This window comes from Anabrus simplex, chromosome 7 (genome assembly GCF_040414725.1).
Source record: "Anabrus simplex isolate iqAnaSimp1 chromosome 7, ASM4041472v1, whole genome shotgun sequence".
Classification (NCBI taxonomy): domain Eukaryota; kingdom Metazoa; phylum Arthropoda; class Insecta; order Orthoptera; family Tettigoniidae; genus Anabrus; species Anabrus simplex.
The window spans coordinates 340541460-340567905 of NC_090271.1; the positions used below are offsets into that span (position 1 = coordinate 340541460).

Consider the following 26446-nt stretch of genomic DNA (forward strand, 5'->3'; position numbering starts at 1 on the left):
ACACTCCAGGGGCCTGTAATTCTATTGTGTCTTTTACTGGTGGTAGATAACGGGCTAGCTTACGGTGAGGTTTATAGATAGTTTTTATGTTGTATTTGTCCAGTATCTTGCCGATCCTGTCTGTAGTGTTTTTAATGTATGGCAGTATCGCTGTTTTCTGGCGGGCCAGTTCTTCTTTCCCGTTGTTTTCTCCTGCGGCGGTCTTTTCTTTCTTCTCTTCTGATTTTTCTGGTTCTATATTTTTAATATCGTTGACCAGGCCAAGATGCATGTGCAAACTCTTTGACCAACACTGTGTGTAATATCATGCCTACAGTCAAATACAGTAGAGGCTACAGTGCAAGCGTAGTCAACAATCGATCACCCAGCCTGCAAATGAATAATGGGCATGACAATTAGCAAAAGTGCAAACAAACTTAGTGACAATAAGTGAAAAGATATTGTATTTACTTCTTATATGGCCAATGGCTTCAATAAAATTCTTATTATCTGAAATATCAGTATCTTGTCCTTCCACTCACTGCCTTCTTGTTACAAGTAGTTGTATTTCATAGTTTTCGTCTGAGTAAATGTATCGAGGAATTTCGCACCTTAGTTTATTGTTAAGCATTCAAAATTATATTATAAATATTATTTTAACGGTTTTATCATATATTTCTATCTATCCAGTGAAGTAAAATTTGTGGGATCGTTTTTCACCGAATTCCTTTGCTGTTTTCATAAATTCTCCTTGCTTCATTGGCGTGTTTTGATTTCCGGTTCCTCTTTACTCACCCGACCATTTTGCTGGTGTATGTCGTCGAGGATGTTGGTATTTACATCCTAGTTCATCGAAGTCAAATTGAAATCGGTCTGTGAAGGCAATTTTCTAAGGATCCCTTAGTCAGTATGCGAGCGAAGGTGAGATATTTATTTAGTATTTCTCTTAAGTTGTTAGCCTACCTTTTTTGCGAGGAATAACCACGTGCAATACACTTTGTTTTAAGACGCAAATGACTGTTATGCGTCTTATGTATTTCCATTTGTGTACAACTTGATTTTGTCGTTTGGTTCGCGAAGTATTCCAAATACCATACGATGTAATTTATTTGTGTACCCTTTTGACGATATATCGGGAATGGCCTCGCTTTGTTCAAGTCTTGAGTGTGCCAGTTTAGTAAAGTTGTGATTTTGTTGGGTTCACGTGTATGTAATTCGAACCCATTGAAAATCTGGTTGTCGTTAGCGCCCTCGCCACGTGGATCATATTTCTTCAAAGTGAAATGCAAATACGCTGAAATTTTGATTTCATTTCTGATCATATTGTAGACTTGTTTGTTGAATGGTTTTTGTCATTCCTAGCAATATTGCAAACTTGTTTGGCGAATCGTTTTTGCCATCACTGTCATTTTAATTCAACTTAATCCAAGGTACCTCGCGAATGATTATTCAAATTCCGCAATCCTCATAAAAATATTTTCTGTTTTAGTGGAGGAAGAAGCGCATGCGGAGGCTTAAGCGGAAGAGGAGGAAGATGCGTGCAAGGTCCAAGTGAACAACTCCTATTTTCCTGTAAGTTTGATTATTCATTAACACTTTTATTTAAGAGCTTTAAATTCTTTGGTCTGTTAGGTTTTGCCAGTATAATCTCGGATTTTTTCATGTTAAACTCATTAGGAGACAACTTACTGGAGAGTTGGGGTAGTTTGGTTGTTTGTCATGATCCATTTTTTATTATTGGAAGTGCGCACAAATGTGCAGAGTAGAATAAAAGAAATAGTTTAGGTATTATTTTTTATAATAGTTTTCGTATTCACTTATGGTTTTTGTTCGCTTTGTACACAGTTCAATGTTGTAATGATCACACGTTTTTTCACGCAGTTGGCATATGCAAGTCTTCGTGGGATTGTGGTACGCCTTGTTTTTGCAGAGGTGATGGTGGAAACCATGCACAGACACTCGTTAGTACTTGTCTCAGGTTACGTGAACGCTGGTGATCCACGAAATATCACTGTAATATTTGTCAGAAATGGAAGGTAATCATTGATTTACTGAAATAAAGTCTCAAATCCAAGGTAGATTAAGAAATACCGTCGTTACTAGCAAGAAATATGAGTACGTACATACGAGCTGTAAACAGGAGTCCATTATGTTGCATTCAGCTGCTTGCGCCGTTTTTTGTTTCTCTCTTGAGGTCCAGGGCTGACACCGATGAATGGGAGTGCTATGTCTGTGACTGTCCATATGTCTTGCATTCCGCTGCTCGCGCCGTCGTTTGTTTTTTTCTTAAGGTCCAGGGCTGGCACCAATGAGCTCTAGCTCGTTGGCTGGCACCGATGAATGGGAGTGCGGATATTTTGTTGAACCCAAAATAGCATGAACCCTGGACCAATACATATATATATTAAAAGGAAAATAGCATGATCCCTGGACCAATAAATCGTTTAATGAATCAGTTATAGTGCTCTTGAAGTGACAGCCCATCAAATTACATCGAATGAGAAAAATCAAAACGACACCAAAGAACTTCACTGAGCAAAGACATCACAGACGACAGTGTTGGACAAACAAAACACTTACGGAAGCGCTGCGACGTAGCAGAAATAGTTGTAAGGCAGTAAAGTATGTATTCTCTAAAATAAAATATTTCGTATAATTTCTTAATCTACCTGGATTTGAGACTTTATTTGAGTAAAAACAAGTACTCTCTTCAATTTGTGACAAATATTAGTGATATTTCGTGGATCACCAGCGCTCACGTAACCGCGGCGGTCCCTCAGACTTTGTAATTCTTGTTCTGCTGCTATGGTAGATGGGAGCACGAAGGTTGTTTTCAAATCCTCTAGCTAGTACATATGTTAGGCGGGATCTTGCTGATTTGGATACACCCAGAGCTCTTATCAGGAAGCATGCTTTTTGTCCGAGGTAGCTGGGTTTTTCCTTGCGAGGTCAGGCCATATAATTTCAGTGGCATATGTTAAGATGGGAATGATCTTTGCCTCGAATAAATTCATTGCTGTTTCCATGCTAAATGCTTGTACATGTTTGTTATTATTTATAGCTGGGATAGCTTGCGCAGCTCTTTCTGTTATGTTTTTTGTAAAGCATTTGCTGCTAGGTTGTAGCGTGACCCCTAAATATTTGAAATCGTTGACTATTTTGAGTTTGCTGTTGGAGATAGTAATTTCTGTTCCGTGAGGTACCTTACCCCCATTTCTAAAAACTATAATTTCCGTTTTTTGTTGTTGTGAATGTAGTTGTTTTGACACCATTTTACTATTGTATCTATGGCACTCTGTAGTTTGTGCAGATTTGTGGAGCTAACTACTATGTCTGCATACACAAAAATGTGAATGGCTTCTCTATCTTGTTTTATCCTCAATATTTCCTTGGTTGCTAGGATGAATAGTAGTGGACTCATGGGGTCTCCCTGAAGCACACCATTTGTTTGCCTAATTGCATGTGAAATGGAAAGGCTGTCCGATACCCTTGTGTTGAATTGTAATATGATGTAGATGTTGATTCCCATAGGGAACCTGAAATATTTGTCCTGAACGAGTAAATTTATAATACCAATATAATGGTCTGTTATTGGACATTATAAATTTTCCAGCTAACTCATTCTTGGTTGCCTGCGTTTTGCCCTCATGTGCTAAGTTAGGCTCGTCATTTGGGACTTAGCACACCACCCAAGACGCAAGGCTAGTGCATACCGTGGCCTCCACTGCACTGTCGTCCATGATTTCTGGGCTTGCTTTCTTGCGTGACCGGTAATTGACACCCGAGAAACAGCGAGGCTTTGCCGATCTTCCCATCACGAGAAGTTAGGTTTTTTTGTTCCCGTCATATTAGTTCCCAGCTTCGCTGTAACCTTTCCTTTACTTATTAACTGTTCCCTGTTCCTCACAAACTACAAATGCCGTATTGCACAGTTGATGTTGCACAAAATTAGAGTTGAATATTTTTTTCTTCAAGGGAGGAAAGGTTTGCTTGGAAAAATCAAGAATTTCGAGTAAAAGAGAAGTAAATACGTGTGAAAAATAGGACAAACGGCCGGATAATTTATGTTCAGAGATACAGTAGAATCTCGCTCAACCGACCTTCGCTTATCCGACATGGTACGCTTAATTTGCACTTTAGATGGAGGCAGTTCTGGGACATGGTGTGGAGTGTGCGACCGTGGGACAAGCACTGGCAGTCATGCGGAAGGACCAGGTTTTTCTCGAGGATAGGTGCAGAGAGTTTTCATTGTTCAGCTGTAGTATTGGTTGGGTGCGGATGTTATAGTTTTCATATCTGCGAGTATGACGAGTAAACGGAAGAAAGTGATTGTTTCTGTGGAAAAGTTGAGCGGGTTAAAGAGACTGGAGAAAGGGGTAATTTTGCTTCAGATTATGGTGTTGGGCGTGTTACAGTGGAAGACTGGAAACATAAGAGGGAAGAAATTGAAAAGTGGTGCTCTGCCAGAGCAACAAGTGATGCACTGAAAATTAGAAAAACAATGAAAAATGTGAGTACGAAAAAGTGACGCACTGTTTGGTTCACTAAAAACCTGGAAAAAAGCCTATCAATATCTGGCCCCATTCTGCAAGAAGAGGTGTATTTCCGGGAGTTCAATGAAGGGGACCCTAATTTTATTGCCAGTGTTGGGTGGCTTGGACGGTGGAAACAACGGTACGACATTGGGCAGCTTAATATCTTTGGAGAAAAACTTGTCAGCTAAATCCAATGAGGTTGAGAAATTTCAAAGGGAATTTCAAGAAATAATTCTTGCTGAAGGATTAACCGGTGATTAGATTTTTACTTTTGATGGCTTGGCTGAATTTCAATATGCTGCCATCAAAACTCTCGCAGCCTAAGCACCTGGCTACAAGCGTACTAAGGAAAGAGTTTCTGTTCTTGCGTGTAGTAATATTACTGGGAACTTAAAAGCAAAATTTCTTATGATCGGTAAAGCAAAGAAGCCTGGGACATTTAAAAATATTTGTTAATGTTCCTGTTCATGTTCCTCCCTCCTAACGTGACGTCATTATGCCGCCAACGGACCAAGGTGTACTGAAACAAAAATAAAAAATAGGGAGATTATTTAATTCTTGGACTTCATCACACATATTGCCCCGCGGTCTAAGTGAAAAAAGGACAGGTAAAGGGCTTACATATCTACAGTTACAATGTGAATTGACCATTTTTAAAATATTAAACTAAAAAAACATAAAATTAGTTACAAGAAAATGTACTTAATCACTCATTTATGACATGCATATGGATAATACACTCTGGCCCGGTTGTATAAAGACATCTGACTGGAGATCAATTAAGAACTTAGTTCTGAAAATGAGCTGAGATTACGACTTCATCGCGTTGTATAAAACTGAACTCGGTTTACAGATGTGTAGTTCAAAAAATTGGACGTGGCAACACCGCAAAACAAATGAAATACGAAATAGCTCGGCCCGTTGGATAATACTTAAATAGTGGGATTGACCTGGCTGTGACTGTCAACAAATGAAATACGAAATTGCCGTGACTGTCGAAGAAGGAGAAGAAGATAATATTGTAATCTCGCGAAGTAAACATGGAAGGAACTTCACACAGAAAGAAAAGGGCGATCTGGTGGATATTGTACTATCAAGGTACAAACATATAATATAAAATAAAAGAACCTATATGGTGACATCAAAGTTGAAGGAGAAAGCCGTTGACTTGTCAATGTTAAAGAGCTCTCCAACAACCATTTGAAAACTTACTGTAGCATAAAACCTAAGAGTTGTTAGGAACATACACATGGGTGACAGGGGATAATTTATTTGACTAGGTTTTTGTAGTGTGTCCCTTAACTTTAGTTCCAGTCGTTCCACAACATCTTTCGATAAACAAAATCTTATTTTGAACATTTCACACAATTCAATAATCGGATTCCGTCTGTGCCGAAAGACGCAAGGAGCTCGTTGTAAAATCAACTCTTCATCAGACGAAAAGTCGGAATAATCTGACATCCCTGCTAAAGAAAATATATATGCTTTGTTTTGTAAACTTGAAACATAATAGAAAACTAAGTAAGAACATGTTGGTGTAGCAGTAGGCTATTGTTTATGATATTCCCATAACCTCACTTCTGAAAAAATCGAGCGATCTTTAGCATTATTTAACTACTAGCATTCAATATATTTATAACGCACCTCGATATTAAGGTACGGTATTCTTACGCATATACGATACAAGGAAACACTTCAAGTCTTCAGGTCTAGTTCAATGTTTAATATGAATGATAATGATCTAAGTTCAAGGAGATTAACCGACGAATATTCGGCAGTCAAATCTGAACTTAGATCAAGACGAGATGATCTTAGGTTAGCGTTTATACAACGGAAAATCGAGGTTCAACTTGACTGGCAGCCATTTTTCCTCCTTAAACTCCGATCAAAAGTTTTATACAACCGGGCCTCTGACCTCCATTACTGAGATTTTCAGTACAGTAGAGTCTCGATTATCCGACCTAAACGGGACTCTGGCAGCTATGTGTATGAAAACATGTTTGTTTCTTTGTTACACTAAGTTATATCCACCTGGATAGAAAAAGGCATTTTGCCTAACTTCCGGGCTCTAATTATTACTATAGCCTTGGTTACCCAACTTTCAACACATTCATGTACGCATGGAAAAACTGTTTACTTCTCCGCTGCCCTTTCGCGGAGGACGTAGTCTGGTTATGCACCATATTGGCAACTTGTCTACTTAGGAACTAAGCCCACATATTGGAGCTCCGAAGCCTGGACCTAGGACAAGACCAATGATATGGTGACAGGTAAGGAGGGTCTGATGGATTAAGTCCCCAAGGTTAGAGCTGCAAAGTGGCCTTAGGCCTGTAGTTTCCTATGGAAACAAGATTGGTCTAGACTGGTTATTGTAAAACCATTGGTCTTTTATGAATACTATCTCCCTCGTTACCCAACTTTCAACACATACGTGCTGAATGACTGTTTTTATTCTGCTGTGGTTGGTAACAATCTAATTGTCATGGTTGACGGGAATGACGTCGCGTGCCACTTTACATTGGCCATTGGGAATGTAGGTAAGCTACTGCAGCAATGGAAAGACGTGTAATGCTCGTCAATGGCTTATAAAAATAGTGTTTCTGGGAGCGAGCTGGTGGGTTCCTAGGCATCACAAAGTTTATTGGGACATGCTCATTAGCCACATGGTTGGTTCTGCATTGTGTTCTTAATTGGCACTGAACGTATTCGTAAAGGTTAACAGCATTGGCTAACATTTCCCAGGAACTTTTTGGATAAACGCAAGAATCTTAACATGTTAAACAGCTTTTTTGGTGTTCTTTTAACTGGGTGTGGGTAAACTGCCGAAGTCTAACCGTAGCCTTGGTCTCCCTCTACTTCCTCTATTCGCTTCACGACCCCACCACAAAAGTCTGTTTTAAGTGTACAGCTTCGGAGTTCATTCCTAACATACAGCCTATTGTTAATATATCCTGTGTACCCTAACATTAGTGCCATGAGTCACCACTTGTATCGCAAACATTTAGGCGCAGAGTGATTAGTTTGTTTACTTCTCGCAAAGGACGTGGTGCACAAGGCTGCCAATCTGTCTAGTTAGGAACTAAGATAAACACTAATTCTCTGGTGTTGAGAAGATTAACCTCTTAACATACCAATTATTTACAAAGTTGTGATCTTTTTTTACCTAATTTTTTTATTGTTAAAATGGGCTATTTATTGAAAACTAATGGCAGTGGTAACAATGAAAATACATTTTTTGAACTTAACAATGAAATATAAGGCACCGAAAAGTTCTTGTTTTAAAATCCTGAGTATACTCGTGATATTTTTTTACGGGTTCTAAAATAACAGCACTAAACAGATGGCAAGTAATACAACATGACACTCAATACTGTTCATATGTTTGTGGCTGTGTGAAATGCCCTAAAACAAGGATCAACACAAATGCTACATCGGAAGGGAAAGCCGCGAAAACGAACTGCCTGAGTCACAGACATCCACTACGGTTCAGTCCGAGACGTCTGTTGGCAAAAATAGGACCCTGAAGTAATAATTTCATAAACATTTGGCGGAAATATTGAGAAACAAAAAGAAACAAGTATATTCGGGCTTTTAAATTAGGTATCGATCAATGAGCGACATTTCAGAGTATACTCGGGATTTTATTTTATATAAATATATAAAACCCCGAGTATACTCGGGCTTTCATGTTAAGAGGTTAATACAGCTTTCTTCTTGCCGTGTGGAGAGTATGCACACATTCACATGGGCTAGTGGTGGAAAGATGAATTACAGGTTTTTGCAGCCATGTATCCTTCGCTACATTTTCATTAAAAAATATTGCTTTTCTGTGGGGGTCGATAACCAACTAAGATGTGACTAATTGTTTATTCCATTGCAATTGGATAGTACCCAGGGGTCTACTTTATTTTGAAATGGCAGTACGCAGCTCTACTTTAAGCAGGCCCTTCTTTCACCGTAGCTTCTCTCTCCCCTCCCCCCCCCCCCCCTTTCCTAAATAGAGGTCATTAGTATATACGGGGAGTATGTTCATTGCAAGTGATAAAAATTGTTATCCGTATTGAAGATACTGAATGTATGATGCTAAAAGGTTTTTGTCACCTATTCAATGCATATAAAATTTTACAATTTAGGAATTTATTATTGATTCCTCTTGAGACATGTTTCGCTCTTCATTGTGGGCATCATCAGTCAAATTATCTCCTCAAGGCAAAAATCAGGTACCTGGTTAGTAGTTGACTTGCACGAATTAATACACATTACAAAAATTAAGTATGAGAAACAGTTGTGCAATAGTGATGGTTGAACATATAAGTTTATAGAATAAGAAGTCGGCACCAAGCGTAAAATTAAAATAGTAGAGTTCGGCAGTGGTGCTCTGGAGAATAATTGACGCACTCGTAGGAAAATATAGTTTTAAAAATATTTACATTATATTAATCAGGGGAGAAAGGGTGTAGTGCTCGGCGTCAATGTAACCAAAAATTAATGTCAATGGTTGGTAACTATACAGTATTTATTGTCCAATTGAACAGTTGAGAATTTTACAATTTATATACATATTTACACAAGAGCAGCTTGGTGAGCAAGGATATTAGAAAAGTCTAGTACCAAGTGCATCCTGTTGTTTTAAAGGTTGGAAGAAGAATGTAGCATTGACATTTCAGAAATGCAGAGTGTTTTATCTTAGTTTAAAATCACCGGGGGCAGGGAAATATTCCATAGCCAAATGAGGTTCTATAGGCATCAAGCTGAAAGTTGTCTGGTTGCAGCACAGAGATCGGTACGGAGACTGGTCAGTGTGGATGGAGACTCAATGGGTATTCAGTGCGTTTGAATGGCAACAATGGTGAGTTATTTGTAGGTAATTGCTTATTAGGAATATGTTGCGGGTTGAATCTTTCGCTTTTTCATTTAGTTGACTTCTGTAGCTTCGAATGTATGTGAAGACATCGGTGTGAGATGCCGGTGAGACTAAATTGATATTTTGCCGTGGAAGAAAGTATGACGGACTCGGGATGAAGTTGTTTTTTTGTTGCTGGTCTGGTGAAATAGAATATAGAGTTGCTTGTGCTGTGGACTGCAGTGGAGAGAATAGAATGTATACGGTAACTGTAGATTCAGAGCGTTGTAGCTGGGATGAGGCATCTTCTCATTCTGACTGCGAAGAGGAGCCGTAGTGGCACGCCATATTCGTGCCGATGTGCGCTGGGTTCTGGCGTGTTGTTGAAAGTTTTTTTGTATGAAGTGGAAGTTATCTGATGTGTCGCTGAGAGGCAATTGTTGACGAGTATTGGTCGGACTGAGCCTCCTTCATAGTCCATAGTATGTTCATAGCGGAGTAGCGAGGCATGGGAGTGTCTCAAAGACCTGGCTTCATTACACCTATAGAAACTGAACTCTCCAGTTGTATACAGTACATGCTCAGGATTATTTAGTAAATGAAATTGAACTAACCTGAATTTACAGAAAAGGTTAACAGCGATCTCATCGAGATGCAAATTGTAGTGAAATTTTGAAACTCGCTTTGCAGTTCGACCCTTGATGGAATTGTGTTCCTAATTTTGATTTCTAATTCTTATGCAGTTCGAGAATTATTCCTGTAAATGTTTCCTTTGAGATTTCCCCATAGGTGAAAGTTGTATGATTATATCAGGTAAACAGGGAGACATAGGCCTTTATTGATTTGATCATCGAACACTTCCTGCCTGAAACAGTCGCATAGTTACACGCCGTGTAAGCTGTTGCACCATCCTAAAATTGCCATCTTTTCAGTCAGTTCAGCAAAACATAAAAAATCGTTCGAGAATGTTGTGAATATAATGGTTGAAAGTAAGTGTCCTGAACTATCAGACCGATAATTCGTTGGACCATGTTGGCACACCATACACCCACTTTCACATTGTTCAGAAGTGTCGGGTGTAAAATATGCAGGTTCTCGGTATCCCAGATCGTATTGTTCTATGAATTGACGTATCCACTCATGCTTTGTCGTTCATAAAAAGATGATACCGTCATGGACCCTGTTCATTAAACAAAAACTCCATGGCACTACAGCCCTGGTGGGTCTTGGCGTACCAAACTACCGCTGCTCAGCGCAAAGGCTTGCACGTTATGAGCTGCCACGTGACCGGTGCGATGAATCCTTACTTTATTGTTCATTTTCTGGGCTGGGATTGCCGTCTTAACTGACCTCGCCGGGAATCGAGCCCAAGGCCTCCAGGCTAGAGGCAGGAACACTCCCTGAACCATGGGCCACCACTGTTCATTAACCAATTGCAAAATCTTATTCTTGCAATGAAATCTGTAGGGTGTATGTTATGTACTGAATGAATCCAGTAAAATCGTAGATACGTTTCCTGAGCTACTCTCTGAAGCAGCTTATGTGGACTGACTTGCAATCTTGTCTTGCCTGTATATCTTCCAACCTCTCCTGTGTGAGAGCTGTTTTCCTGGTACAGAACCCGTACTGTGCCACCTGCGAACGAGTTGATACCGTAGAACTGGGAAACTCTACAGAATTATCAGTCGCCATTTAACTGGTTTATTCTTGTGCAAATAACATGATCTGCACTGTAGTGTGCTTAATCATTGCAATAACCTTAAAAGTACAATCGTTGCTAGCGAACTGAGCAACTGAGCTAAGCATCTGCTTCCTCGGCTTTCCAGTCTTGACACGAGCCGTGTGGCTGTCTCGAGGATTCCTGCAGCCTGTGAGCAGAAGTGTGGAGTCTTCAGCTATACTGTGTTGCAATGGGGTTGTGGTTGGGTTCATCTCCATTGTTAGTGATATCTCTTAATTATGACTGGATTTTATTCTGGTGATAATCGTATGGTACCGGGCGAGTGGGCCGTGCGCGTAGAGGCGCGCGGCTGTAAGCTTGCATCCGGGAGATAGTAGGTTCGAATCCCACTATCGGCAGCCCTGAAGATGGTTTTCCGTGGTTTCCCATTTTCACACCAGGCAAATGCTGGGGCTGTACCTTAATTAAGGCCACGGCCGCTTCCTTCCAACTCCTAGGCCTTTCCTATCCCATCGTCGCCATAAGACCTATCTGTGTCGGTGCGACGTAAAGCCCCTAGCAAAAAAAAAATTGTATGGTGTCCTCTACCATGTGCAGCATTTTTATTTGGTGCATTTAGGCTTTCTGCATTCAGTGTTGCTCTACTCGTTCATATGCGTTGTTTGGTGAGCTACATTTTACTTTCACTTGATTTTGTCATCAATCTTCTACATGCCTGCCTTTGAAAAATCATTTTTCTGTCTGGCTTTAACCTGTGGTTTTGGGATCCAGAGACTCGCTGATACTGCCACTACTCCTCATAGGGAGTACTTCAGTACTTGCTCCCTCATCACAAGACTTTCACCACACATGTATGTGCGGAACTACTGTCCTTTGTTTACTTCTCGCTGAGAACATCAGGCGGTAGCCTTTTCCCCCCCCAGACCCCCGTTGCTTCTCCCGTGTCATTGGTCTTTACCAGGCCATATCATAACCGCCTGCACGGCAAGAAACTTGTCAAGGCCCTAACCGTCCAGCACGGCAACGGAAGAACAAAAATGTAATTCTCCTTGCCACTACTAGCCCCTTAGTTCCTATGAAAACAATCACCACCACCAGCCGTTAGTAGAGAGGGGAAATCTCAAAGAAAACTTTTACAGGAATAATTCTCGAACTGCATAAGGATTAGAAATCAAAATTAGGAACACTGCATTCCGTGAAGGTTAACAGGCCTCTAGTTTACTGTGGAAATACCATTGGTCATCTTTCACCTGTTCCTCTTATGTGTGTTTTTATTGTGCTGGGGTTGGTAAGGGAATCTCATTATCAAAATCAGTGGAATAACTCAATGTGCCACTTTACATTGGCCAATAGCAATGCAAATAGCTACCGGTACTGCAGCAATGGTGAATGGCATATTCTTCATGCTCTTCGTTATGTTATAAAAGTAAATGTACTTCTGTGGGTGGGATGGTGTGTTCCTGGACATTGCAGTGAACACATCTCTCCTCTGACACTCGGTCCAAGTAAGATTTCATTAATTTGTACTTATAATGTTTCAAAAAATTTCAAGCTAGTCTTGAGGAATAATCTCTCATTTTTTAGTCTGATTCATTCTTCCCACATAAAATAAAGAAATCATGACTCTAGAAGTTTTTCTCTATTTGTGTCTTCAGAGTGTGATTTATTTATAGTCTTTTTCTTGGCTTGAAGTATTGTAACTCTCCACCAGCGCTCTGTGTAGGTATCAGTTTGGGCTGCTTTCTGTCATACGAACAAGAACCAGTTCATGGTATGGGCCTATATATCGTTTGAAGGACATTGTCTCTACCTTTTACCTGAAATGTATTAAGTTGGTTTGTGTTATAAATGTTATTCTCCTCAATCAGGTTCGTCCTGTTGCTTTCGGTGTGTGTGCACCAGCATCAGACTGCATGACGCCGCACACAATGGTAAGCTTCAGCCATCGTTTGACAGTAATGCGCTTGAAATATTGTATAATTCAGATGAAAGTTTAGTCAGAAATAGTAGTGATAGTATTAGCAGCAGTGATAATGAAAGATTTGGCTGTAGCGGGTGCAGTAACGAATGAGTGCCGATGAGGCGGAATCAGTACAGTATATAAAGCTGTTCAATAGACACTTGAATGCAACAGTCTTTAATTCTCTAATATTTCGAAGAGTGACGGGGACAAACATTCAACAGTTATCTTGCCGAGTTCAGCTGGAAGGTTTGTTTATACGAAATATTGGGTGGGGAATGAAATATTCAAGGCCGGCACGCATCAGATAGTACAGTTCCAAGGTGCCGGAAATACATTTTATCAGGAAATTAGCACTCAAAACGCAGATCATTACCTCAGACTTATGTGTTTGAAGCGAAGCAAAATGGACAGGTTGACTACTGCTAGAAATGTGACAAGTTTCTTGTCTCGAGGGTGCTTATCACACCAAACTAAATTACTAAGGTAATGTGAAACAATTATGTAATTACAGTTGAACCTGCTTTATACGTAACTCTTTTCTGTGTAATTCGTATTTGTACGTAATTTTCTTTAGGTCCTGGCAAAATGAAATTTAAAAGAATGTTAATTAAACCTTTATACATAATTCGCTGTTATACGTATTAAGTGTCAGTGAAATATAACTGAGTTTTACATAATTGTATTGAGCCTGTGCTTTCTTAAAAGAAGCTACTGTATTAGTTTCCTCTTTGTCGGCGTAGGCGGAAGTAGAGCGGTCGGCTTTCGCCGAGTGACATTGTTCACCCTTACTGGCGGCTTAACAAAGGCCAACAGAGTTAGTCCCCTTTGCTCTCTATCTCGCTCTTACTCTACCTCTGTCGTTTTTTACCTTCACAATGCCATCAAAGATTAAGATACAGTACAAGCAAAGCAAAGTGGGCGTTTTCGGTGCAGAAACAAAAGAAAATACAGTAAATTTGTTTTAATATGAGAATTTCTTTCGTAGGAACAACGGAGAAGTAAAATGTCCATGGTACCGGTATCTGGAGTTTATTGTTGAACAGTAATTTTGTCATTCAGTTGCTTTTGATAAGCCATGGAGAACAGAAAAAGGAAAAGTTATGCTCTTAGATAAAAAGTAAAATTTATACGAGAAGTGGGTGCTAATCCACACAAAACAAAAACTGAAAACTTAGGGATTGCGTATACCACGCTATGTACAGTCATCAGTAAAAGAAACTATTTTGGATGAGTTCTTAAAACTGGGTTCAAAATCAGCAAAGGGCAGCCGCCACCAAGAAGTAAGGTACGTAGATTTGGAGAAAGCACTTTTCACATGGTTCCAGCAAAAGCAGGCTGCAGCTCTACCAATTAGTGGCTGATTTCAAGGCTTCATCAGGAAGGTTGAAAGGATTTCAAGATCGTCATGGAATTGCAGGGACAACAATTTGCTGTGACTCAAAAGCTGAGGACGACGTCACGGTGCAACACTAGAAATAAGAAGTTCTGCCGGGTATCGTAAGCTTCCAAACATCTACAATTTAATGAGACCGGTCTATTCTACAATCTCCTTCCTAATAAAACTAGCTGATAAAAGTGACTCGTGCCATGAAGAGAAGAAAAGTAAAATTTGTGTAACAGTACTTCTCGCCACCAATGCAGATGGATCTGACAAACTTCCTCCACTTAGGAAAATCGAAGAACGAGTTGTTTTAAGGGTGCGAAAACAAAACCTACGCAATATGAATCCAACAAATTCTTGGATGACTGCTTCTAATGGAACAGTGGTTGAAAAAACTGGACATTAAAATGAAAAAGAAACAGAAGATCCATCTTCTTATGGATCAGTGGATGGATCGATGTGCAGCACATCCACCTCAAATTGTTCTGGAGAATGTCCGAGTGGAAGATTTTCCTCACTGTACCAGTGTTCTACTACCGCTTGATTTGGGCATCATTGCAAATTTCAAAGCACATTATAGAAAAATGCTGGTTCAACATTTAATAGCACTGAGTGGTGTAGGAAATTAACCTCTCCATTAATTTGCTTCAATCCATGGACTTCATTTCGGCTGCCTCTAATGATGATTATGGGGACGATTTTTTGTCTGGCAATGAGCTAATGCTAACAGAGGTTGTATAATTCGATACTTTTGTGCATTTCAGTGATAATCTGGCTGCATGGGGAGAATACCAGGTGAAGAGGTTATTGCTGATGTTGACCAACAACGCGGTGATGGACCAGCTAGAAGCGATAGTGACAGTGATGGAGATAACGACTTGAATCTTGAAACACCTGAACTGAGTGTAGTGTTATGTGCAATCGATGTGTGCAGGCGTTACATCAGTGCGAAAAGTTGTAGTAAAAATGCTTTGAATTCATTACTAAGTTTGCAAGAGGAGGTTTATACTCTTAAAGCAAGAAAAGTGAAACAAGCCAAACTATCTGATTTCTTTAAGGCTGGACCACGTTCAAAATAATACTTTCTGTCTTAATGTATTTATTATTTGCAATAATTTACACATGCAGGTCTATTCCATTGGTTTTCAGTTAATACGTGACGTATTCTGTAAGTCCGATTAGGTTCAACTGTACCTCCATGTACATAGTTTTGTCATATGGAACTTGAAATTTCATGAATATCGGGCTACTCATATGCTTGTAATATTATAAGTGAATCGGTGTATTTAATTTGCTCATAGTTTAAATCTCCTTTGGTCCAGAGTACGAAGCTCTTTAAATGGCTGCAACACTGATGTGTGAATATTTTCTAGGATTTTTTATTTTTCCCCTCAGTCTCAGATTTTTAGTCCTTGTCATCTTGCTTTATGCATTGTAATTTGGCTTCATAAGTTTCATATATGCCATGAAAAATTAAATGCTGCACCAATCCTTTTAAGCTCTGTTACGGTTTTCCAAACTTTTTTCAACACAACATAATTCTGCATTCAGTAAATAAGTTTTGCAATGATAGTTTCATTTTGTTTGTATAATTTAGGACTAATATTTATTTTCAAAGAAGTTTAATTTTTACGTCCACACCCCAGAGATATTTTTACCCTATTGCATGGATTTTCATGAAACTTTGTTCGAATGTCACCTACATAAAAGTAGAGATATCACTAACATTTCATTCATATACAATTTAAGTTCATTAAGTTCATTTTTTTTCCCCATGAAATTTAATTAACACATTAATGAAAATTTGTAATTAGTAGATAATACATCTTTTAAAAGCACTACATAAGTATTTCTTTACATTATTTATATAAGGGGATATATCGTTTAAGTTTTAAGTTCTAAAATTTGACTTAACCAATTCACATCCTATATAAATACAGTAGCAGTTCACTGAGAAAACACATTTATTAAATCCCGCACTACGGCAATGTGCGCAGTATTCAAAAAATCATGCAAAACCAACCAGTAAAGATTCCTTTCTAAAAATGTGCATGCATAATATCAATGGAATAAGCTTACCAATTCCACCTTTCTAGTACGTTGAATGTGGTCCACCTCAAAACATTCTTCAGAGTGAGGTACGAACTCGCTTCAAAAGACTGGGCCCACCATCATTTGTCACTTTCCGTGTCATCAGCACTATTACACGCATAACTGGAACTAAGACCTTCAGGGTCTATTTTGTCGTCACAAGCATTACTGTCTTCATAATCAGTCTCTAAAACACTATTAGCTTTCGAATTCCTTATTCATCAACACTCAACACATCTGCTTGACGCCATGATTGCAACTGACGTGAGCGAAATATGAACAAAGATTCTTTTCTCTTGTTTCAGAAGTGTGCAATAACCTGGAGTGCAGGAAATAACCGAAGCCACATGTCTAAACTTCAGCTCAGAATGAATACAAGTGGCATGTGCGAGTTAGTAATTGAACTAGGTGTATTGATATACAGCAGTGCATCGCCGCGAGCTGAGCTCGTCATTGGATTCATATGCCACAAATAACTTTTGCGAGCTAGGGTCGTCAAATGATGCGATTGGTTTAAAAATCTCTACTTGAAAAAAATTCTGCAATCAAAAATTCCATACGCAGGTTTCTTAATATACAATGCAAATTTGGTACAATTGGCTGAATATTATGAGAGAAAAATGGGATTTAAATGTGATTATTAAATTGGCAGGAAAATTAAAGCAAAGTTCTAGTGACATTTTCTTCCTGATCCAATACCTAAAAGTCGCCACCAGAGCAGTAGGTTTCTCCTTCCTTTTCTTTCTTAGCAGCTTCTCTGCAGATGTTGGCGGCAACTCTGGCAGCTTGTTTCTTCTCCACAGAACAGCGGACACTTTGTTTCACTCTACGCTGATTCCCCTGTTCAGAAGTCCCTTCCCTTTGCACGTTGGGCTCCTATCTAGAGTTTTGGCAACTTCAGTATTATATTGTCCTTCATTGACTTTCCTGATGAGAACATTCTGCTTCCGATAACATATTATGACTTTTTGTCCCTAGTTTCTTTAATGGAGACTCCTGTTCGACAATAGTTGATTCCCATCTCATTCCTGTTAAATGTCTAGCATTTTGTCGCCTAGATAAGGCTGATTTGTTTACCCATATTGTTCCCTTGCATACAAGCTATCAGTTATTACAGCACACACTTTCAATAATAGTATCTTGATACACAACTACCAGAGGTTACTTGCACGCGTGCTTCACAGAAGTAAACAGGCTGGCTATCGCCACAGAACTTGCGACAAAGATGAAACATACAAGAATAACAAAACTTAGTTGTCTACTATAGTAGTGCCATCACGAATACCAATACAAGCATACAATGTTGCTCAATGACAGTCGAGTAATAAAATGTTACTCAGTAGCAGGCTTTATAAATTCATTCTGAAATATGGTACCTCGATCTTACAGCTTGATTTTGTTTAAATATATATGGGGGGGGGGGGGGTGACCCATCTCCTGGATGCGTAATTACAAACAGGCACATTTGATCGAATGGAAACCTGACACATAATTACCTAACAAAGCAGTTCAGCACCTGCCACGCCCATTTCTGCTGTGTGCAGACTGGCAAACAAAGCGTTATTACTGTGATAAATTGTTTTAATTCATGTGAATAACTTTGTGACAAAGAAGAAACTCAAACCTTTCAATTTGTCATTTATAAAATTGCACCAAAATATCGATTTTTATCTCTGATGTGTTGCCTTAATTTACACAACGATTCCTAATAATTGCACAGAAATTATGAAACAATGTGACACTTGGCTAATAATTACGAGTCTGGATCTGGAAATTTCTTTGAAAACATTCACTTCTTGCGGTTGTTGGATTAATGGAACGGATGGTGCTGTTTTCCAAAGACAAGTTTTATAAGCGTAGTCGCTCGAACTAATCAGCCTCTACATTAGCTCTGTTTCTGTACTAAGTTTTCATTTCTATGGGTGCAGAAGTAAAAGGTACACTCACACAGGTACCAGTATTTTATTATGAAAGGCATTAAAGACAGTATTTCCTTCCTAGAAATTGTAGGGTATAGGGGATGTCATGGACCCAGAAGTCAGTCAGATGGGGTTGTGATACTCGTGTGACTTCCTGGAGCTAAACATACCACCCAGTCTGATTCTGCGCTTGTATCATACATCAATTTCATTTTCACTTTGTCTGCCAAGACAGATGTTCCTCAGTTTCAAAAGAGGTTTCTGTTCCACAAGGTTTTTCAACCAGGGGTGGAAAATATGATCTGTGTGGATACTAACAATTCCAAGTTTCTCACAATTACATCACATACAGTGCCCTGTGGTTTTTCTTTTTTCTGCTGCTAACTTGGGCTATCAACTGGGTTAAGAGTTACATATACTCTATGTGAGTTATACAACAGTGAAGACGTAGTTCCTAAATTTAGTGTAATGGTGTATGAATTGTGTACAATACAATTTCCCTCTCTAGGTATTTCCAGCTTACATTATTATTGTGGATCTCTTGGATTTTTGCAGACCATAGTTGGGGGAATGACTGCTCTATATTAAGAATTCTTTGTTCAAACTTGCATCCTGAAACCACTTCCTTTTTTAATGTTATGCAGTGCACTGTTAGCCCTTGTGCATCTTTATTTTTCCTAATTCACTAATGTGTCTTTTTTTCTTTTTCAGCGGACTGCATCTTCTGAATATTTCAAGCATTGTGAATCCATACTTGGACTATCGGTGAATTAAATATTTGTTATGCATCTGTGGAAAATTTGTATTATATAAAATTCTTGTTGTTGCTCAAATAAAGTTCCAGCAAGATATACTGTTTCTTATTCATCAAAGTTCCATATTGCTCGTAAGCTACAGTAGTGGCACAACTAAAAAAAAAAAAAAAAAACAGGAATGCAGACAATTAAAATTCTTCTGCAACAGTGGCACAACCTGCGTTTTACTGTTGGAACAGAATGTGCTACACGACTGCTGAGCTTCATGTGCAAACTGAGAAGCCTCAGGCCTGGTTTCTTCAACTCGTGTTAAATTTTATTTAACGAATTTGAACTACCAACTATTGTTAATTTAACACTTCGTTTAAAAGTACCCTGTTTCACGAACATAGGGCAACATTTGTTAAAGGCAAATTAACACATTTCTGTAAGATTTCTGAACGAGTTTGGCAGTGAGTGTCTTGTTTCTTTACATAAAGTGCTCCTAGTGGTGTTGAAATAGTATTTCGTCACACAGACACGGTTGACATTATAGGTTATAGTTAGCGGAGACCGCTAAGACGTAAACATGTCAAGTAAGAGGTAACAAAAGTGTTATGATGAATGCGAGACAAATGTTATAGTTTTGATTTAAAACTATGCGAGTATGCTTAAAAAATATAACAGGACCGTTGTATCAAAATATTTCATGTGGCCTTTTCTTATAGGAGTGCAATCTAAGGCTCCTGCATCACTGGGAAAATGTGATAATTGAATGGTTTTTCAGGTATTCCTTTATTGCAGGAAAAAGTCAGACGTCATTACACAGAATCTGCTTGGGACAAAGTGGAGGTGAGAGAACACTAAAGGGCGAACAAATTTTACTTATACATAAACATGTCAGGTCCGCAACCCAATAACTTCTGAAAAATTGATGAATCCCCGGTTCTAATGCAAGGCATATATAGTTTGGAGTTACATCACAGTCAAACGGAGTTGCGGCATACTGGTCACCGTACTTGTCTGCCAACCTTGTAGACATGAGTTGGTCCCGTTGCAGCAATAAATTGTACAAAATAAATGAATATTTGAGGGAACATTATTTAAAAATAGGAGCAAAATATGCAAATTGCAGTACACTTTTTTTTCTGCCTAAAATTAATATAGGCCTAAACATTCTCAGTTACTGCTGGATCTCTTTCTTTGTGCATATATATTAATTCGCATTTTTACCTTCACATTCCCTGAAATAATTCAGTTTTAAAAAAAAAGTATGGTTATGGCAGGACTCGGAACTTTTGTCACAAATCGTAGACAAGTACCAGTTGTCTGGGTTGCAACTCTCCAGGTACTGTATAAATGCGTTGCATTAGAATCGGGGGATTTATAATTTTTTGGAAATTCTTAGGTTGTGGACCTGACAAGTTTAAGTAAAATGTGTTCACATTTTAGTGTTCTATCACCTCCACGTGGTCCGAAGCTGATCATGCCTCATGACGTTTGTCCTCTTTTTTTAAAAAAAAACGAAGGCATTTTGACCTAAATCCTAATACACGAGTTACTGTTGAGTGTTCCCCAACAGATACATTTAGCTCGTTGAAAACGATTGGACGCAGGGTCTGACCCGTCCTTTAAAATCTATAAGCAACTGCTGCACTGGAGAGACTGATAAGTTTCAATCTGTTGGAAACTCTTAACGTATTTTCAGTATCGTCTAGTACCTTCTTCATTATGGCTTTGGTATTTAGAAATCTCTCTTCTGGCAGCTCTAAAAAGTCGTTCCTTAGTATTAGTCGTCCTTTGCCTTCTTCAGTTTGTAAATAGTCTTCATACAGCAGTAAAGTTTCAAACTTAACGTTTTCTACATGCCTCCATTTTGAAATTTTAGCAGCTGTTAAGAAGTTTAACATGGGTGCTGCCAGGTTAATTTAACACAAGTATTAACAATTTGTTACAGTTAACAATTCATGATGAGATGACCATTTTGTTACATTTTCTAAGTCTCCTTAACAGCAGAGTTAACAATTAACATTCGTTCAAGAAACTGGGCCTCAGTATTGCAGCCAATGTAAATATGAAACCGGACGATGCAACAGCGGCACTTCTGCCATTTGTTGATGGAATGTTGAGCTATGAGGTATGCGCTATTGCTGCTGGAAGGAATACTAATCTGCAATGCTGGAGAGTGGATATTAACTGAAATTTGTATTTTTTGAGCTGTGACACTTGGAACCTAGGAGCTTTTTCCCACATATTTTCCTTCCGGAGTTAACCTAAAAGGCAAATATTTCCAAACAGTGTGGTATTGGGCAGTAATTGAAGGGGTTTTGGTGTGCCCTTATATGAATTTCGAATAAATTTAGTGTACAGTCATCTATTTTGTATACTGGTATGTGAAGTCGTACACTAGACGTAACTTTTCTCAAAGTGTGAGGTATAGTGGGTGTGGGGAAGAAACTGCTGCTATGGTATACTGGTTAGGACGTTCTTGTGGGGAAAAGTCATAAAGAGGGAACATCCGTAAAAAAGCAATTACTGTATGCTGTTAAATTTAAGGTTAGGTTTGAACATAAAAATAAGTATGTTGAGAACAAAGAAAAAGATGTTTTCAGTTATAATTTATGAAATAATACATTTCAAGAGCACCAACTTAGTAAACTGTCTAGCTTTCTTCTCCATAACAATCTCCTGCAAACCACTATTAGTAGCCCTAATTTACTAACATTACACAATTCACTTACGAACGTAAAATTAAGCACCAACACAGCTCACGAGATACTGTTGCGGAATCCAAACGCACCCACAACAAAGACCAGCTTGCCTGCAGCTGTAGGCCGACATGGTAGGGCCGTAAAATTAAGTACCCTACCAAATCCTTACCCGCGCCAGTCTTTGCTGGCACATTGTAGCCTAAAGTAAATCACACTAATGCAAGAAACTATGAGCATTTAAGAAATGGATATATCTGGAACGTATTATTGGTGAAGACAAAAAAATTAAATTTGTATCGGCACCGTGAGCTTTCTCACAATCACCTCTTCACGTCGGTCCATTGGCGCGTTGAGTGCAAAAGGGTTAATTTATGGTGGGAGTTACAAACGTACTAAAGAGTGACGTAAATGTGCTTTCCAGGTTTCTTTGGCCTCTCTTTAATAGGACTTGGAATGAGACTTTGGAAATACGACATAACCAGGGAAGCTCACTAGAGAGGGACGTCTTAACCAGTTTCGACTGTATTTGTTCTCGGAGCAGGATTGTTTCTCTAATAATCTGCTGTTTGTGTATAGTTTGGACAAGAGAACATTTTCTCTCCTGGCAGAAAATCCTAAAGATATCTTGCATGAAAGAATGTTCATTTTGTTGGAAGAATGGGACAAAATTTTCAGTAAAATGTTCTCAGTGTCTGTGGGAAAGGGGTTCTTAAGTGAAGCTGAAAATTGACCTAGTAATGCCTGGCAGCTAAATACGAAAAAAATTCCATACACAAATATCTCGCCAACTCATGGTGGGAAGAATGCTTTTTTATTGTGTGAATATTGTAGTTTAGAGTGCTCTTTGGTATTTTTCACGCCATTCAAAAGTCTGCGGTGTTAAATGGTTAAGGAAGGAAACTTGTCATTATTGTATGACGGGCTGGTCGATTCCACGTTATGAATAGTATGTGTTCACTCATTTTTTTTTTACCTGTAGTTCGAATTGGTCACTTGAAGACCTCGTAGGGTATGTTATGTGATTAAGGGCATTCAAACTGGACAAAAATCTAGACCCTAGCCAGAGGAAGAAAAATGGGGATTGGATTCTTTGAAGATTGCAGATATCTGTTAAAGAAAGGGAAGTGCACCCTGGCTCGTAAACGTAATACTGTCGGAGGTGGAAGTGAATGAGCGTTGGCGGAGAAGATCGAAATAGTGAAGATGAAAGTGAGGGGCCAAGTACATGAGGAAGCAATGTTATATAGTGTTAGGACCTTAAGGCGAGACCGTACCTCATGGTGGGAAGAATGCTTTTTTATTGTGTGAATATTGTAGTTTAGAGTGCTCTTTCTGAATACTGTATGTAATTATTCTCCCTCTAGTGCTACAGGAAAGGCATAAAAATGTAAGTTCATAGCACCATTGGCCATGCTGATTACGTCCCCTTTCGGAAGTTGGAGCTTTGCATGTGTATTCTTAGGAGGTGAAGTATTTCCTTATGATTGCAACCTAGTTGTGCATGTAACTTCACTTGTTTATTATTTAAATTAATCATTCCAGCTTTTTTTTTTTTTTAATGATAGAGGATGTTCAAGAAACAATTAAAGTGCATGCTTGAAAATATTATTTCTGGGTTAGTAATGCCCCGCCAATTGGAAATAGCGTAATGGATAATAATGAAGACATTTCTAGGTTATGTTCCTCTGTGACACTGCTTCTCTTGACACCACATTAACATGCCACTGTAACTAGTATTTCTCCAAGTGAGTCACGTATTAATAAAGTAACTTTACATGAGGTTGAGGATAATTGCCAAGTTGAAAGGTGAACAATATGTCCATAAGCACTCTTCGCCTTATGAAGACAGAAACTCAAACCTACATTCAGGAGTTAAGAGTGAAACTGATTTCTTGAAGAAATGAATCCAACTAAGTTACCTGGAACGGAGTCCAAAAAAGCGTTTAGGTTAGGTGAATGTTTCAGTACTGGCATTTAGTGGAGGAAATTCAGTGAAAATGGAAGATTTTAACCCTTTCTATCCTGAATTATTTTTCTTTACAAAAAAATATTTCACTGTTCTTACTGTGTTATTTGGCTTTCAAATAAGATAATATGACCATTCTTAAAGAAATTCCCATTGTAATTATTGAAGTATATAATTATTATAGCCATATGGCAACTTTGGGGCATGGTGTCAAAGTAATGGGCACTCACAAAATGTCATATTCTTATTGCACAATTGGTATACATCACAATAAACACATCAATTGATATAGTAAAAAAGTGAAAATTAAAATTACAGTTGATTACAACACAATAAACACATCACTTAATATAGTAAAACAGTGAAAAAATTGCAAGTTGAATACTAAATATGATGTGGGCCTAGTTCTTCTAAATTTTAACTAATGATTGTGAAATGGCAAGAAGCAGTCATCATTCCTATCCAAGCATAAGGCAACCTTGCACTTCTTACCCATTACCCTGGTGAAACCCACTTTACAGTTCCTACACTTCTTTTTTTTTTTAATATAAACTGGCCAGTGGCACAAACCATCAAACCTCGCATCAGAAAATGGCATGGCTACTTTTCGCCTTCTTTTCACAGTAGGGTGCAGCTCTGAGCTCGGTTCACCTCTTTTCCGAATTTCTGACTTTTCTGCAGTTGTGAGTGAATTCGCAATCGTAGTCTGAAATTTCAACAATGAAAGTGCAAGGAGAATCAAAATCGACTTTTCTCCACTTTGGATAAACTTTAATTTTGTCAGTTGATGTTAATGCTGTGTCTCTGGATGTTTGGTGCAGTTGTATTGGTGAACCGTTGGTACCAGAAAGGTCTATTACAGCAGAATTATCTACTGCAGGAAGATTGGGCCTATGAGTCAGTGCAGTCATATCTACTGTATTTGGTGGTTCATCAGTTGTAACGCCCCTGCGAACAATATTCTGTTCTACTGTTTTAGGATCATCGTCATCAATATCAACGTCTGATAAATCCCCATCAGGAATGACTGCCTTGTTCAGGATAAAGTCCAAATCTTCATATGACAGTAGGAGATGGGGTTCCTACCAAGAAAACATCTCTTGTTAGGTTATGTGACAACGTTAGAAAATAACTCGTAACTTTAGTTTGAATATGAATGACCTATCTGTACTAATAAGAAATAATAATACAGTACAGTACATAGTACATTCATCAAGAAACTTGAATCATATGAGATAAGGGTATGAAAATCCAGGAGTAAACAAATGTGTACTACCGAACCTCCAATGACCGTGGTTGCCATATGGCAATAATTATTTTAGGAACCAATTACAGTAAAATACATTAGGGATATGACTTCATTCATAGTAAAAATATAATTTAGAGCCATTTACTGACATGTATCTAATATTATTTAATGACTCATGCTTCAAATCAACTTTCTACTCCCAGTTGAAAACGAAGCCCGCCATTCACATTCCATGTTTGAAGCAGCTGTTAAGACTTAAACAGAAGACATGGAGCTCTAACAGTGGTACCAACTTCAGAAACACAATTATTTCGAAGAAAATATATCCAAGTGGCTAATATGGGCTAAAATAGTACGGTGTTCAGTATAATATTTTTTCTGTAAAGGGTAAAAGTAATTGTTGCCATATGGTAGGTATGGGTAACAAAGGGTTAAGAAGAATGGGCATCACACCAGGGTAAAACAACAAAAGGTATCGTATCGAAATGGATGACAGAATTTCTTGAAGGTGTCTTAGGAAGAACTTTTTTTTACAATTTGCTTTGCGTCGCACCGACGCAGATATGTCTTATGGCGACGATGGGATAGGAAAGGCCTAGGAATTGGAAGGAATCGGCCGTGGCCTTAATTAAGGTACAGCCTGGTGTGAAAATAGGAAACCACGGAAAACCATCTGCAGGGCTGCCGACAGTGGGGCTCGAACCGACTATCTCCCGGTTACTGGATAGGAAGAAATCTATATATCTGAAGAGGGCCAGTTAAGACAGAGGAAGAAGGTGACAGTTTTATATGCAGGGATGAACTAAATGTCAGAAACATCTTTTTCTCTGAAACTATAAACCACTAACTTGAAGTTTAAAACACAACCTACTAGGCCTACATTTTTAATAGCCGTACTTTCAAATTAAGACCGTTTTGTGAGGAATTCCATTGCTCAGAATTGATGTAAAGACTCATTTTGGAAAATAAAAAGTTTTAATTCCAATATTATTTCCAAAATGTAATATCAAGGACATCAGTCTATATCTACATCAGAAATTAAAATTATCTAGTCATCATCAATGTTCCACAAGAGTCGCCCGAGTGTGGTTAACAAGCCGCCTCCACTCGTTTCTGTCCTTCACTTTTCCTGCTCCATTACTTCCGCTACATCCAATCCAGTTTCTCTAATGTCTGTCCAAATCTGATCCATCCACCTTCTCAGTCTTCCAACTGGTCACTTTCCTATTCCCTTCTTGCTACCCGTTCCTTTCCCATTCTTTTTATGATCTGTACTGTTATTTTTTTAATACTAGCTGACCCGACAGACGTCGTTCTGTCAAAAATAAATGACAATGGAACGAACTCAAATTCTGTCCGTACTGCACGCCAAAATCAGAATAATGCAAATGACT

The 26446-nt window shown here is 38.7% G+C and overlaps 1 long non-coding RNA gene across 1 annotated transcript; it reads left to right on the top strand.

The window, feature by feature from the left end:
* Positions 1 to 743: 743 nt before the first annotated feature.
* On the top strand, positions 744 to 19243 carry LOC136877164 (uncharacterized). The gene is made up of 3 exons (XR_010860732.2): positions 744 to 900; positions 1469 to 1551; positions 19104 to 19243. It is a non-coding gene; the product is annotated as an uncharacterized lncRNA (long non-coding RNA).
* Positions 19244 to 26446: the final 7203 nt, after the last annotated feature.